Here is an 8768-nt window from a genome sequence, read left to right on the forward strand (position 1 = left end):
TTAATCTTTATTATTTTTTCAACATTTTTTATTAGACGAAATATATATAAAGAAATAAAAATTACATATATATGTAGAGAGAGAGAGAGAGAGAGAGATAGATAGATAGATTTGCGAACTGTTGTTTTATTACGCTTTGGCCAACAAATCCTCTAACCGCCTTGAGTAGGATTGAAACCGGGGTAATTTGGGTCACCAGGGTAATTTGAGTCACTAGGAATAACACTGATTTTCTCCTAAACTGTTCATTTTGACAGCACCGTGCCGCCATTATGGATTGAATCAGCCATTTTTCTGATGAAATCAGCAGAATAGTTGCAAGTTGAGCTGCGAGGAAGTGCTGTTGCTCAGGTAAGTCAATTTTGAGCAAATTATTAAACCTTTTATCAAATTGCCAGGAAAATCATTAAGTTGGGTAGGGAAAAGAAATTTGCAATTAGAAATGATAAGAAAGCTTGGCTTAATAAGAAAATTAAGTGCCTGATAATTTTATTAGTCAAAAATTATAAATAAATTTACTGGGGTAATTTGCGTCACCTTTCTTTCTTACAATATAAAGTTCTGATAGATACGCCACTGAAGCAAGGTTATAAGTATACAAGATAATAGATACAAATGACAAACATAACTTTTCCATATTATTTTAGTCAATAAAATTGATAACATATTAAATATATTTCTATCACTATGGATTTTTTTCATTGATTTCAGCATGCCGCGACACTATGAAAGAAAATTTCCAAAGTGTGACCCTAAACTCCTGGAAGCTGCCAAGCAGATGCATGAAAGTCAAGGAATTAGCATCAGGGCTGCTGCAAAAGTCAATGGGATACCTAGAGAAACGTTGAGACGTTGGGTTTTAGATCCCCCCAGACGTGTAGGAACTGGACGACATCCTGTTTTGACCACTGAAGAAGAGGAACTAATAGTTGTGACCATGGAACAGTGTTCGTCTTTAGCTTGGCCATGTGGTACTGAGGAGATTTCATTGATAGTGAAATCGTATTTAGATAGTATAGGGAAAGTAACCCAATTCAAAAACAACATACCGGGTGAGGATTGGATGATATCTTTTAAACGGTGCTGGAAAGATCGAATCTGCATGCGAAAACCTGAAGTTCTGACAAAATCTAGAGCTGAGAACCTAAACGCAGCTACATTGAAGTCTTTTCTGAGAATGGGTTCTTTGAATCTGAGAATGCAGCTGATAGAATCTTCAATGCAGATGAAAATGAGTTTTCAACAGACCCAAATAAGAGGAAACTGTTTTTTTCAGAAATCGTCGAAAGATAGCTATCTACTGACACCTACATGTGGGAAAGCTATGCACACTGTGTTGGTATGTGGTTCTGCGTCTAGAATATGTCTTTCCTCCTTTGGTAGTTTACAAAGGACTGAACCTGTATGGGTCTTGGTGTGAAAATGGTCCAGAGGGTACACAGTACAGTCACTCACAAAGCGGTTGGATGTCGGACACCATATTTGAGAACTGGTTTAAAAACTTGTTCGTTCCCTTTGTAGCAAATCTGGAAAAGCCAGTTATTTTGCTATTTGATGGTCATGGATCACACTTAACCTACATTACTGTTAAGTGTGCCATGGACAACTTAATAATTATAATTTGCATTTCACCTAGTACCAGCCATGCACTACAGCCCCTTGATGTTGGTGTCTTCTTTCCATTGAAAAGCCACTGGCAGAAAATCTTGTTGCGATTTTACCGAGAAAGTCGAATGCAGTCAGGAGAAAAGGGTTCTTTTCCATCGCTGCTGAAACAACTGTGGGAACAAGTATCGTCTGTTCACTTAGTAAATGGTTTCAGAAAGGTCGGTCTTTGGCCTTTTAATGCAGCAGCTGTCACTGTTGAGAAATGTGTCACAAGAAGTCGAGGATACTATCGAAACTGAAACAGGTCCAGACACTCCCAGAACCGCTCCAAGATGAGCAATCATCAATGTCATTGGCCCACCACCATCAGAAGAGACCACAAAAGCATTGGAGAACGCAAAGAAAAAGCGAAGACGAGTATAGGCCAAAGATGGTGAAGTACTTACAACCCCAGCTGTGCTGCAGCGTTTAAAGGATGAAGCAGATGTAAGAGTCTCCAAACAGAAAGCAAAGAAAGAAAAGCCAAGAAGAGATTTGTTAAAGGAAATGGAAGCGGAAGATGGTGACGAAGAAATTGAAAGCGAGGTTGACGAAGACAGTACTGCTTGTGTTGTTTGTGGTCAACTTTGGAGAATGTACACAAAAAAGGACAATGGCTGATTTGTGACTTGTGCGATCAGCGTGTTTGCCCAAAATGTGCACCATGTGACACTGACTATGATGATGATTTTGACTGTAAAAAGTGTATTAGTTAAGTTAATATTTCAATAAAACATCATGCACTGTTTATTCTTTCATGCTTTCATGGTATAATGTCGTATAGCAAGAGGTATTTCTTTTTTCTTGAGTTATTATTTATTGACCCAAATTACCCCGGTCAATGGTTTAAATCTACCACTGAAATGGAGCATATTGCAAGTGCTAAAAATCAATATAGAGTATAAAAAATATTACTGCTATTTTAACATTAGAACACTAGAACCCTACTTGCATAGTTCAAACCCTTTCTTTTCCATAAATGCATAGAAATTTGAAAATAATATCCTTCGAAGTTTAAATTACCAGAAATTTGACCCAAATTACCCCGGCCTACCCTACAACTTGTTTTGAAAATTGGCCTTTCTAAGGCTTGCCAAATCGGCCTTTTTGGTTCCACGCAAGAGCGTAAAAAGGCCAAATTTGTCCTCTAAAAGGCCAATCTGGCAAAGCAAATTTTCAAATAAGATGGCGGTCTCGATTGTTGTACATTTAGTCTAATAAAAAATGTTGAAGAAAAAAAAATTTTTTTTCGGGTTTTATTTCAATCTTAGGGTCTAATAATGTGTTTTATATATATATAAAAAAAAATAATTTTTATAAATTTTTGTCTGTCAATTTACGCCGCTGAAATACACATTTGCCGATCAAAAACGTTTTTTCAATTATTTACAATAATCAGAAATAGTGGCCCAACAATATAAGAAATATTTCGCTAAAATAGCAATAAAAAGAAGAAATAGAATTCATACTTTAATATTTAAATAATAAAAAACAAATATTAAAATTTTTTTACAAAAACTGGCGCGAAATGATGTTTGCTTTTAGTTTTTTACTTATTTAAAAACATAATTATTTATATATTTTACAAACCAACCCTAAAAACAGTTTCTTGTTATATTTTATTAACTTAAATGTTAAATAATGAAATTAAGTTTTAAATAACATGAAAATAGTTGTTTATCGAAAAGTGTAAACAATTGTTTTGGCACGATTTTTTTTCAAAATCGGTTTTGCATGTATTTTTCCCTTTTTTTTTTTTTTTAAGATATCGGTTATTAATCTTAGAGAATAGAAGAAACACTTAAATAGATCTATATAAAACCGTGTGAGCAACTTTATAAAAAATATAATTAAAACAAAACTTTACTCACATAGAAAAAGAAGAGGAAGTCAACAAAGACTAGATTTATCTCTGTTGACGGTGCAAAGAGAGAAAGTTCCCCGTGAATATTCTTCCGAGCGGAAGTCAATATTTTCAGTTTATTACTTTTCAGTTTTCCTTATCTTATGCGTCTATGGATTAGTAATATTTTAAACTAACGGTACGGGCAAAAATGGCGAGACAAAAAAAAAAAAAAAAAAAAAAAAAAAAAGAAATACAAGCGCGACATGGTTGAGAGCCGGTTTATTAGGTGTATCAGAATTCTTTTGGGAATGTTTGACACTCTTAACACACAACTGTGAATAAAACTTACAAAACTCGTAATTTCTCTTTTTAAAGTGGTTTGTTTTATTTCTTTATGGAATATGCTTCCAAAATAAACTATTAAAGTTTTTGGAAAAATAATAAAAATATTATTTTTTATTTTTTAAAAAACAGTGTTTACAAAGTGCCTGCGCGCGCTCATGCAGCCATTTTTTCTACGTAATGAAAGGAATCGAATTTTATGAGTTAAATATTTGTCAATTTTTGCAATTTAAAAAGCTATCCAAATTTTTCTATTGGTTCAATTTTTACAATATTTGCAGGTTTAATGTGAATTTTTTTGCTCTTTCCAATAAACCGAATATAATATTCTAGACAAACATTTTTTTTTAACCCCCCCCCCTCATTTTAAAATGTCTATTAAAATGAAAATAATTAATTTTCTCACCTCAGATTTATATATCACAAATTGAAGATAAAAGATCAATAAATAAAATAATCTAATTCAAAACACAAAAAGAGAATAGTTTTGTGCACATTTACCTGTAAAGTCCAAAGTTTAAAACCTTTTTTTTAAAAACCCCCATTGATTTTTTTTAAGTGAAAGCTCACATTTTTAAAATATTGTCCTTAAAAAATTGAACACCTACAACAATTTTTTCTGTTTCATTCAATGCTTTTTTTTTTTTAGATAAAAAAAAAAAATCTCTGCATAAAGAATAAATAAAATATATCAAATCAAAAACTCATGTATTTCTTTAATGTTATGTGTGTAGACATGCATATAATATGGACAACAGACACGGATGCTAGGGACAAGATTCATATTGTAGTTTATTCTCCATAATGGCTATCTTACAGACACCCCACACCAAGGTGAGTTATGCCGGCCAAGGGAGGTAAGTAGGGGAAGTGTACCTCTACTAGGAGAGTTACACCTAAAGGGGGGGGTATTGTTTATACACGTAACATCTCCCTCCTTACAGGGGAAGAGAGAAAGTGTGTCCTTTTCAAAATTCAGGTAGATCATTCACAATATCTGACAGGCTTTCTTATGACTCTGCCCGATCTTGTCTGTATTGGTGATATTGTTCTCTCGTTTGGGTCTTGTTGATCTGCTGGTGTTTCCATCTCATTTTGTCTATTTGTTGCATTGTCTGGGGTGAGTCTTTCTATCTCAGAGTGGTTGTAGATGGTGCCTCTTGGTTGGTGTATGGGGAGAGAGTGTTTTGGTTGTATTGTTTGGCGTATGAAACGACGGTTGCGGCGGTATCGTTGTCCGCTTGCATTTTCAACTTTGTACGACCGACCAGTCAACCTTTTTCTTACCGTGGCTTCCTCCCACTGTCTTGCGTGAGGTCTTAGAGGCTGGATCCAGACATTGCTGCCCACATGAAGTTGGCTCAGTTCTCTGCCTTTGCCCTGCTGCCTCAGCTTCTTATCTTCTTTCTTTTGTGCCTCATAATGTGATTAAGTGTAGCTGGGCCTCAGTAGGGCCTCGGTGGTTGGTACTGTTGCCTTTGTCCGTCGGCCTAGTAGTCTCTGTGCTGGACTAGTATTGAGACCTTCAGTGGGTATATTTCGCATGTTCAGTAGCCCAAGTAATAGGTCCTCTCCCGAAGCTTTGCACTTTCGCATTAGACGCTTCATAATTTTCACAGCTGCCTCAGCAGCATCATTTGCTTGACTGTTCCCAGGGGATATTGTTTCGTGAGTAAACGCCCAATCTTTTACGAACTTCCGAAACATGCTAGATGAGAATTGGGGTCCATTATCAGAAATGAGGATGTCTGGTATACCATATCTAGCAAAATGGCCTCTAAGACGACTGATCACTGCATCTGACGTTGAGCCATTCAACTTGTCCACCTCAAAAAAACTGCTATGCTGGTCCACCGTGACCAAATATTCATTTCCACCCCATGAGAAAATGTCGGTAGCAACTCGTTGCCAGGGTCTCTTTGGTACTTCTGTGATTATGAGGGGCTCCGCTGGTTGACGGTCTGCATATGTTGCACATGTGGCACAGGCTTGGACATATTGGCGTATTTCAGCGGACATACCTGGCCAAAATAATAGCTCTCTCGCTCTTCTGAGACAAGAGTTTATGCCTAGGTGGCCCGCATGACATTTTTGTTTCATTTCCACTCTCATAGATTGAGGTACGACTATTCTTTGTCCTCTTAGTATTAGTCCATCTTGTGCTGTCAACTCGTCCCTGTAGTCAAAAAATGGTTTTACTGAGTCGGGCAACAGTTTTTTGTCACTGGGCCAGCCTGTCGCAATAACCTCGGCTAATATCTTCATGATAGGATCCTCCAGTGTCTTGAATCTGATCTCAGAAAGTCTGCGGTCTTTGATGGGATGCATCGTCAAATTATTTACAGTCATGAGCTCTTCTGATTTTGGTTTGTCTATGGGCGCACATGAGAGAGTGTCTGCTAATGGGATTTCTTTCCCTGGCTTGTATCTGATAGAGAAATCATACTGTTGCGCCCATAGCAGCAAGTTTTGGAGTCGTTTAGGTGCTTTCGCTAGTGGCTTCTGGCAGATCGCCACAAGTGGTTTATGGTCAGTGAGGACATTCACTTTCCTTCCATGCGTGTAATGGTGAAATTTTTCCAGACCATATACCACTGCAAGCATCTCTTTTTCAATTTGGGCGTATCTTCCTTCGGTGTTCGATAGGGAACGGCTTGCATAGGCAACTGGTTGCCCTTCTTGGATCAGGGCTGCTCCCAACCCATACTCACATGCATCATTCTCAAGTGTGAGTTCTTTAAGTGGGTTGTAGTAAGAGAGCACTGGTGCTTTGCATATCATATCTTTAACTGTCTTGAAAGCCGATTGCTGTGACTCTGACCAATTCCACGTGACATCTTTTTTTGTTAGGTCTTGGAGGGGCTTTAAGATTGTCGTCAGGTTGGGGATAAATTTCCCACCATAGTTTACCATGCCAAGAAATCTACGTAGGTCTCCAATAGTTTCTGGTGCTGGCATGTCAGTAATGGCCCTGATTTTTTCTGGGTCAGCCATTATACCTTCTTTGGTTATGAGATGCCCCATGAAAACGATAGCGTCTAGGCCTATTTTTAACTTTTCAGGGTTTAATTTTATCCCTATTGTCTGGCATTTTTTTAGAAGGCTGTGAAGTCGTCTGTCATGTTCCTCCTGGTTAGTTCCATAAACCACCAGGTCATCAGCAATGATAATGACTCCTTTCATGTCCTGGAATTGCTCTACCAGCTTCCTTTGAAATATTTCGGCTGCCGAGTTTAGACCAAAAGGTAGTCGACGCCAACAGTATCGGCCGAAACATGTTTGGAATGTGGTCAAGTTGCTGGAGGCTTCATCAAGTTCGACATGCCAATATCCTGAAGATAGATCCGCCTTGCTGAATATCTTTGCATCCCTCATATCGTGGAGGGTATCCTCGAGGATAGGCATGATGTAGTGTTCCCGCATGAGTGCTTTGTTGAGCTCATGCGGGTCCAGGCATATTCTTAAGGTTCCATTCTTCTTCCTTGTGAGGACTAGTTGGCTAACCCATGGAGTAGGCTTATATACCGGCTCGATGACTCCCATTTTTGTCAGTCTGTCTAGTTCCTTCTTTAGTTCTGGTCGTACCGCCACAGGTGTCCTCCTGTTCGGCATCACCGCTGGAATAGCATCTGGCTTAAGTTGTAGGGTTACAACTCCTGGTAGCCTTCCCAATTTTCCATCAAACACCTCCTGGTAGTTATTGTCCATGTTAACTGCTGCAACACGGTGGAAATTCTGCTGTTTTATTTCAACCAGGCCCATATGCGTACTTGTAGGTAGGCCCAATAAGGGTTGACAGTCGTATTCGTCTCTGAATACGACAAACTCCACTGAATATGTTTTGTTCGTCTTAGGGTTTTTAACATTTTTGTGACATATTCCGAGTGGTTTCAAAAGAGATTTGTTCCACATTGTCAGAACCCCATTGTATGGTGTTAATTCATTTGCAAACTTTGCAGGAAGTGTGTTGATGGTTGCCCCTGTGTCAATCTGGAAGACAATTTCCTGGTTGTCGAGGAGCATGAGACACTTGGCATCTTTCCTATGCTTCCTATTTGACTTCACTGCATTTACCCAGTGGGTATATTCTCCCTCATCATCCTCTGATGAAGTGTCGACATGGTGCACATGTGGTCGTGGCCTACTGTACTTTTTATTCTTTGATGTGTTGCTCCATTGTCCCATAGCTTTACTGGACTTGTTGGGGCACCTTGACTCAAAATGGCCTTTCTCCATACATGCGTTACATCGTTTACCAAAAGCTGGAAATCTGCTGCGCTTTGCTGCATGCAAGTAACCACAGAAGGAGCATTTCTTCTTTTGAGCTGGTTCCCAAGCTTTACTGGTTTCACTGACCCTCATTATCCGAGCAGTAGCATCCTCTGTTCCCATATTTTGACTTTGTATAGAGGCCTTTTCAGCTGCCCTGCAAATGTCTACACTTTTCTGCAGGGTAAGGTTTTGGAGTTTTAGAAGGTGCTGCTTTGTGTTTTGATCCCGGATGCCTCCCACAAGCTGGTCTCTGAGCATCGACTCATAGCATTTGAAGCAAAAATTACAGCTTCGTGACAGGAGTCTTAAGTCGTTATAGAAAACATCAAAGGCTTCACCTTCCTCCTGCTTCCTCTGACGAAAAACAAACCTCTCGTAAGTTTCATTCGTTATTCCTACAGCATATTCACTTAAAGCCTGTAGTATATCTTGTACAGTGCGGTCTGTATTTGGGGTGTCGAACTGTATACTCTGGTATATCCTCATAGCTTCATCGCCTAAACAGTTTTCTAGCACTGCCACTTGTATTTCTCTCGGTTTTCGGTCAAGTCGGGTTAGCAGTGCATAGTTGGACCATCTTTTGAAAAACAAGTTCCATGAATCAGCCTTATTCCCGCCGAATACGAGTCTTTCAGGAGCCCCCATGTGTAGACTAGCCATA

General features: G+C 38.7%; 1 protein-coding gene across 1 annotated transcript in view; it reads right to left on the reverse strand.

Annotated features, from left to right (window-relative positions):
• LOC145247444 (F-box/LRR-repeat protein 6-like) overlaps window positions 1-3641 on the reverse strand; it is a 69020-nt gene extending 65379 nt beyond the window's left edge. The window contains exon 1 of the mRNA XM_080109215.1: window positions 3519-3641. The gene's annotated coding sequence lies outside the window, so the exon portion shown is untranslated. The remainder of the gene's footprint in view (window positions 1-3518) is intronic.
• Between the last annotated feature and the right edge of the window lie 5127 nt (window positions 3642-8768).

Source organism: Euprymna scolopes, chromosome 25, assembly GCF_053919585.1.
Source record: "Euprymna scolopes isolate OS-2025 chromosome 25, ASM5391958v1, whole genome shotgun sequence".
NCBI classification, from domain to species: Eukaryota; Metazoa; Mollusca; class Cephalopoda; order Sepiida; family Sepiolidae; genus Euprymna; species Euprymna scolopes.